The sequence below is a fragment of the Gobio gobio genome (genome assembly GCF_949357685.1).
Source record: "Gobio gobio genome assembly, chromosome: 12".
Taxonomy (NCBI): domain Eukaryota; kingdom Metazoa; phylum Chordata; class Actinopteri; order Cypriniformes; family Gobionidae; genus Gobio; species Gobio gobio.
Window position 1 is genome coordinate 40,905,393 of NC_137105.1, and position 7,082 is coordinate 40,912,474.

Sequence of the window (7,082 nt, forward strand, 5' to 3'; positions counted from 1 at the left end):
AAAAGGAATTTTGCATGTTTTTATCTTTTACGTATAAAACGGTCTTTCTGAAATTTATTTACACACAAATAAAGAAATGCCCACCTCGAAAGGAGACTAAAGCGAATAAGTGAGACAGAAGTTTGGTCCAGATACCCCGTTGTTTTCATCCCTCCCCTTTCATGACGTAACATTCCTTTTTCATTTCGCCCTTTTGGCCCACTTAATGACCTTCCATTTGCCCGTTCTCTAATTTCATCGCTTGACGTCCTTCGTCAAGGATTTCATGTTGACTTTCCGCTTCCTTTGTTCTTCTCGGCTACGTTCTGCATTTCCATTGTCTTCTCCCCCGGGCCACTCTCATGGATCAAAGAGGTCGACTGACGTTCAAGGCTCCGAGGCCATACTCCTAAATGCACGATCCTTCGAGATCTTCATGTTTGAACTAAACTGTAATGGTGGACCTAAGCCCTCATCATAACTGTCTCTGCCTGTTAGAGAACCATAATGGTGTGTGTGCGTGTGTGTATCACTGGATGCCGTCAGAGAGGGCCAATTAAAAGAGCAGGATGGAAGTACGAGGCCAGTCCACTCATGAGGCTCACAGCCATAAGATGATTAACAGCTTTTTAATGGACGATGGCTGTCCAGAGTTCTGCGGGCTCTGTTTGCAGTTACTTGTTGATATTATGACCCATTGCAGCCCAAATGACCAATAAAAGTCTAATTTTGGAAATGCTGATTTGTTGGGTTTCTTTGCTACATTGATGCGCTAGCTCTGTTCCAAAACCTAGCAACTCCCTAGATAGGCAGCTGGCTTCTATGGCAGGATCCTAAGCATCATGGGAGCTCACCAGTGACCGATTTAGAATGCTCTACATGGGTAGCAAATCACAAATAGCACTCCACATGAGAGACTCCACTTGCAATCGAATTCAATGGTGTTTGATGTTAGTATGTTGCTGGGCTAAAAGCTGTATGCTCTTAATAAGCATAAAAATTTGTGATGCGCTGAGATTTCTGCAAACCGAGAATATTAAGCTGAAACGGAAAAAAACAAAATTTTTGGAAGGCTGAAATCATTGATTGAAACACGATTTGGCATCTATTTCATGCACACAAACTGGAAAAATGGATGGATGCACTTATTTTTGACAAAAAATAACGCTAAAATAACATGTACATTTTGCTCGACTCAGGCGTTGTGGTGCTCAAGTGAACAGCGTCGGCCAATAATGAGCCGGCGTTCTGACGTAGAACCCGGAAGCGCTGCACTGTATTTACTATGCAAAAAGCGTAGAAGATCGGACCTGGAAGAGAAAAGATTGTTGAATAAAGTTGTATATTGTTGCAAGACTAATAAAATACATATACATGCTCGATGCAGTGCGTAATGGATTACTTTCTGCTGCTGCCATTGAATTTTGGATAAAATTAGGTATGGGAGGTATCTTGCATTTTTGAACAGCCTTTTTTGTCAGTGTGCCTGTAATGGCTTAAAATGTTGCCTACATCGGCAACTCGCTAGGTTTTGGAATGAGATAATTGTATATATGCATGCTAAATGGGCTCTATTAAATGGAAAAAGGAAATGCCGTTGCATACCTTGACCTTAAAAGTGATTACTGGCAGCTGGGTCATTATCTGGGTCTGTGCGTGCCTGCCTCCATCATTTGAGTCAGTCTACAGTCCACACACACACACACACACAAACTTGTGTATTTCTATACTCCCTTCAGGGCTATCCTTTGCTCCTCCTCCTCTATCTAACGTTCTCCGGGGACTGAGATTATTGTGCCAACATCAAAGCCTGGCCTCCCCACGTCCCATTGTGTGTGACTGAGAGAATGAGAGAGCTAAAAAGTGGAAGTCTTGTTGCTTAAGGTCACATGAAGGATGGGGAATAAGCTTTTCTCTGCACTGCTATCTCCTTCATTCCACTCTCTATGTATATATCCACGTATAAAACTCTTTCCTGCGTTTTATATTTAGAGTTCTTTTCCTATTTCCTTTTATTCTTCATGTTCCATCCCCCTCTTTCTCTGTCCTTTGTTTCAAATTTTTTTTTGTGCTCGGTTTTGTCAGTAATGGTCTGGGCAGTCCAGTGGAACACTTGATCCTTTGTTACGCCAAAGGGATACGTCTCTCTCTCTCTTTCTCTCTTTCTCTCTCTCTCTGTAATAGAGAGAAGGAAGGGCAGTGACTGCTGCAGGGATTTACTAAATATAAAAGAAATATAAAATTTGGGATGAGATATACATTTCTGATCATATGTTTACATACCCATTGTCCGTGCTCTTTTTATGTACACACAAATCTTCTTGTTCCAGGATGGATCATAAAACAAATCTCATTTTAGTACTGCTTTAAGGAAGTTATTTGACATAACAGATATTCCACAGTACAGAATAATCACTGAATTACACAAATTATGCTGATCAAAAGAGACAGAGAGGCAGACAGATAGACGGACAGATGCACAACATTCAGCTACTTCTGATTTATAAAACAAAGTACAGCTCTGGATGATTTTACTTGACAGAAATTGCCTGATTGAAAAACATGAAGACAAAAAGTGATCAAAATTCCCGCCCACAAAACTTGTGAGTGGATGAGTCAAATGTTGATTCAGTGGGTTAAAGATGCACTATGTAACTTTTCAGTCCGCTAGAGGCCGCCTATTCAAAACAAAGGCGTAGTTTGATGATGCCACGTTTGAGCGCAGAATCTTGGGACATGTGGTCTTCACCTCACAGCCGGTGGGATAGGACTCGGGCAGAAATCCTGTTCATGGATGTGATTATTAATGTTACTGTAGCATGAAGCAGAGCAGAACGAGTGTTGTGGAGCTGAGCAAGGCCGCTGGAGTGATTGTTAATGAGAAGAGCGACAGGACTTTTATTATGACACAGTCTCCGGTGGGACTTTTATTATGACACAGTCGCCGGCGCCACTTTCGGTTTTCCAGTCATGAGTATGAGGTAACGCAGCTCTGATTATCATATTAGACACATCTGAGTGTGTTAATTATGTTATAACGTTACTCTGTGCGTTTGTTCGGCGGCTGCTATGACACTTATTCACACTGCAGTGAGAGTAAAGCGTTTCTGCAGAATAAAACCAGGAAACGAGGGTAACGCAGATATGACGCAATCGACAGGCAACTTCCTCACACGTCCCGGTTCCTTAGAAAAATAGCAAATTGTCACGATTTACAAATAGTTGGAAACATTTGGGATATTGTAAGTACTCAACTGAACAAAATATACAACACTGGCCTAGTGGTTTTTGGATATTTTACTGAAAGATTTTACATAGTGCACCTTTGACCTCTTTGATAATGACTTTATAGACAGGGGTGCACATAACTGGTGCACATGCGTGTTAAAAATAAACACTGCACAGCAGAAAACGTGGAGGGAAGCGCTTTTGAGTACCAACATTTTTGGGGACAGGGACACGTTTACTTACTTTAGTGCTTTAGCCAGAGCTTTCCCAATCCAGTCTTTTTTCCCCCGTCTCAAGAAATATCTGCATGCATACACACGAAACCACTGAAACCGACTCAAAAAAATTTAGTATACATGCCAGACCAGTATGTGGCACTGTAATTCTGCCACAGAGATACACTAAAAATGGAGAAGAGTTGTGGCTAGAAGGGGTACAGCAATGGTGGCAAGTGAGGCAAAATCTCACGATAAAATAACAATAAATACATTTTCTACTTATCAGATTGTGTTTTATTAACGCCAACACCTGCCCCAACCCTAAACCTACCCTTACAATAATGGAAATACAGCAATTAAATTATGCAATATTGATGTGCGCATGCCCTTTACCGTGTGGGACGTGGTGTGATAACATCACCGCTTCACAAAATATACGGATTGGCTGTACACACGAAAATGCCAGGGTGTCGGTTTCAGATTAATCCACTCTGGGACCCAGTTTCAAAAAAATATCGGTATCATGCTCCCAAAACGGCAGATCCGTGTGGACGAAACACTGATACGGTACAACATTTTTATATATACAGCTAAACACGTCTTCGTGTGGACGGGGCCTAAGTTGGCTTTTTCTAGGGCAGTGGTTTTCAAACCTGTCCTGGAGGCACCCCAGCCCTGCACATTTTGTATGTCTCCCTTATCAGACACACCCAATTTAGTTCTTGCAGTCTCTACTAATGAGCTGATGAGTTGAATCAGGGGTGATAAATGAGGGAGACACAAAATGTGCAGTGCTGGGGTGCCTCCAGGACAGGTTTGAAAACCACTGTTCTAGGGCCCTATCTGATTTCCATGATGCAGAAAATGCGGACTTAATCGTGGAATCCAGTCATAAAAACTGAATTTACTATAACGCGGAATTTGTCAATTTTTTTATGAATAAATAAATGAACTATTTAAATACAAATCCTGCATGTTCTGCTTGTCTCTGTGTGAATGAATGGTGCAGATGCACGGTTTCATTTACCACACACACACACACACTGAAGCACGCGTGGCGCTCATGCTGTTTTCAGCCTCTGCCTCCTCACTATATGAGGACATGAATGCATGAACTTCATTTCCAGAGCCGCAGTCACTTCATCAGCATTTTACGGTTTCATTTGAGAAAATATCATATCATAAACACACAGAAACACAAAGGTCTTCATGGCAACCCATCAAAATAAAAGTTTGGTTTAACTTAACAGAAATATATTACATTCACTTGTCTAAGATGACAACAGAGACTTTTCGGCTTAACCAGGGAGAAAGAAGCAGGCCTACATCATCATCTATCATGTTCGAGAGAAAAGAAGTGAGGAGAGCAGTCAGGAGGAAAGTGATGACAGCTTGTAGGATGAGTGCCTCGTAAAGTGTGAGTACCAAGCAGAATTTCAAGGTACTAACTTGAGAACCATACAAAAAAAGTTATGTGCACCCATGTCTATAGACTACCTGGTGGCAGAAAATGTCTTGGTTACGTATGTAACCCTCGTTCCCTGAAGGAGGGAACGGAGACGTAGGTGGAACTGACCGATGAATTGGGATCTGATCTCAGAGACCAATCTACTTTGAGTGTGTTAAAAAGGAGCCAATGGAGATTGGCATGCGATTCACGCATTCCACACTCCGCCCCGTGGTGCGGGTATAAATAAGGAAGTGGAATGCTTGATCATTGCTTTTTTCTGCTGAGGAGCCGAACTAGTGACTCGGCCCCCTAGCGGAAGCGCAGCACCTGGCAACGGGACGTACGTCTCCGTTCCCTCCTTCAGGGAACGAGGGTTACATACGTAACCAAGACGTTCTCTTTCAGAATTGAGATTTAGTAGGGAATTGGGATCCCTACCAAAACGCCAGGAGGCTGGCCCTTCCAGCTGGACCGTCTTAGATGGTACGGAAGTCAGGGCTCCAAGCAGGGAGGTCAGTCACTGCTGTTTCTGCAAGACCCACTCAGTGTGACTATTGGATAACACGGGGAAAGCGTGCCCGTCTCGGGAGATGGTACGCTGTGGAGCCATGTCCTTCAGTGGAAGGATTGGTGGCGGAATACACATAAGGACTAACCTGGCAGGGTAGTGCAACATATGGCAGTCTCTGGGGTGGTTCCAGCCTGATTCCAGAGGGGAAAGAACACACCTAGAGATGACAGAGCGGGCTCTGTCAAGGGAAAGACACGGGGTAGCCAAGTATGGTAGCAGGTACCGTGGAAAAATACACATATGGGGTTGCCGTGAGGGAACTGCTACATATGGAACCCAGCCTACACACACGTTTCACAAGCATACGGGTGCAGGCCTGGCGTCAGACGGCCGCAACATCTGGCACCGAAGGGGTGACGGAGGAGCTCGACAGGGTTAGCCGTTTCCGGGGAACACAACTGGAGAAAAATAGACGCACATATCCGGCCCAGAGGGCGGGAGTGGCGTTGCAAGCCGACACTTAGAACGGGGAATTAACGCGCCTATGGCCACTGGGGGGCGAGGATGCGGAAAGATACCGACTCTACAAGGAGGCTATAGAATCTAGCGAACGCGTTAGGTGTCGCCCAGCCTGCAGCTCTACACATATCTGTCAGCGAGGCGCCTTGAGCCAGCGCCCAGGAGGAATCAACACTCCTTGTTGAGTGTTCACGCAACCCGAACGGGTAAGACACATCTTGGGACTGGTAAGCCAAGACGATAGCATCCACTATCCAGTGGGGGCTAACCTCTGCTTGGAGACAGCCTTTCCCTTCTGCTGGCCTCCGTAACAGACGAAGAGTTGCTCTGAGGTCCGAAAGCTTTGAGTCCGGTCTACGTAAGCGCGAAGAGCGCGGACGGGACATAACAAAGCTAGGGCTGGGTCTGCCTCCTCCGAAGGCAGCGCTTGCAGGTTTACCACCTGGTCCCGAAAGGGAGTGGTAGGAACCTTGGGCACGTATCCAGGCGGGGGTCTCAGGATGACGTGAGAGTTGGCCGGCCCAAACTCTAGGCACGATTCGTTGACCGAGAGTGCATGCAGGTCCCCTACCCTCTTGATGCCGTCAGGAGCACTGTCTTCATTGACAGGATTTTAAGCTCTATAGACTGCAAAGGCTCAAAGGGAGGGCTCTGAAGTGCTCTGAGCACTAGAGCCAAGTCCCAAGAGGGTAACGAGTTTGGACGAGGAGGATTTAGTCTCCTCGCACCTCTGAGGATCCTGACGATTAGGTCGTGCTTCCCTAAGGACTTACCTTCAACTGCGTCGTGATACGCCGCTATTGCTGCAACGTACACTTTGAGGGTGGAGGGAAACAGCCTTCGCTCCAGCCCATCTTGCAGGAAAGAAAGCACGACACTAACCGAACACCTTCGGGGGTCTTCCCGGTGGGAAGAGCACCATTCAACAAACAGGTTCCACTTCAAAGCGTAGAGGCCCCTCGTAGAGGGGGCTCTAGCAGAAGAGATGGTGTCCACCACTGCCTGTGGTAGACCACCTAAAACCTCCGCGCCCCGTCCAGGGATCAGACATGTAGTTTCCAGAGGTCTGGACGCGGGTGCCATAGAGTGCCTCGTCCCTGAGAAAGAAGGTCCCTCCTCAGGGGAATCGGCTAAGGAGGGGCTGTCGCGAGGAGAGTTAGTTCTGGGAACCAGGTCC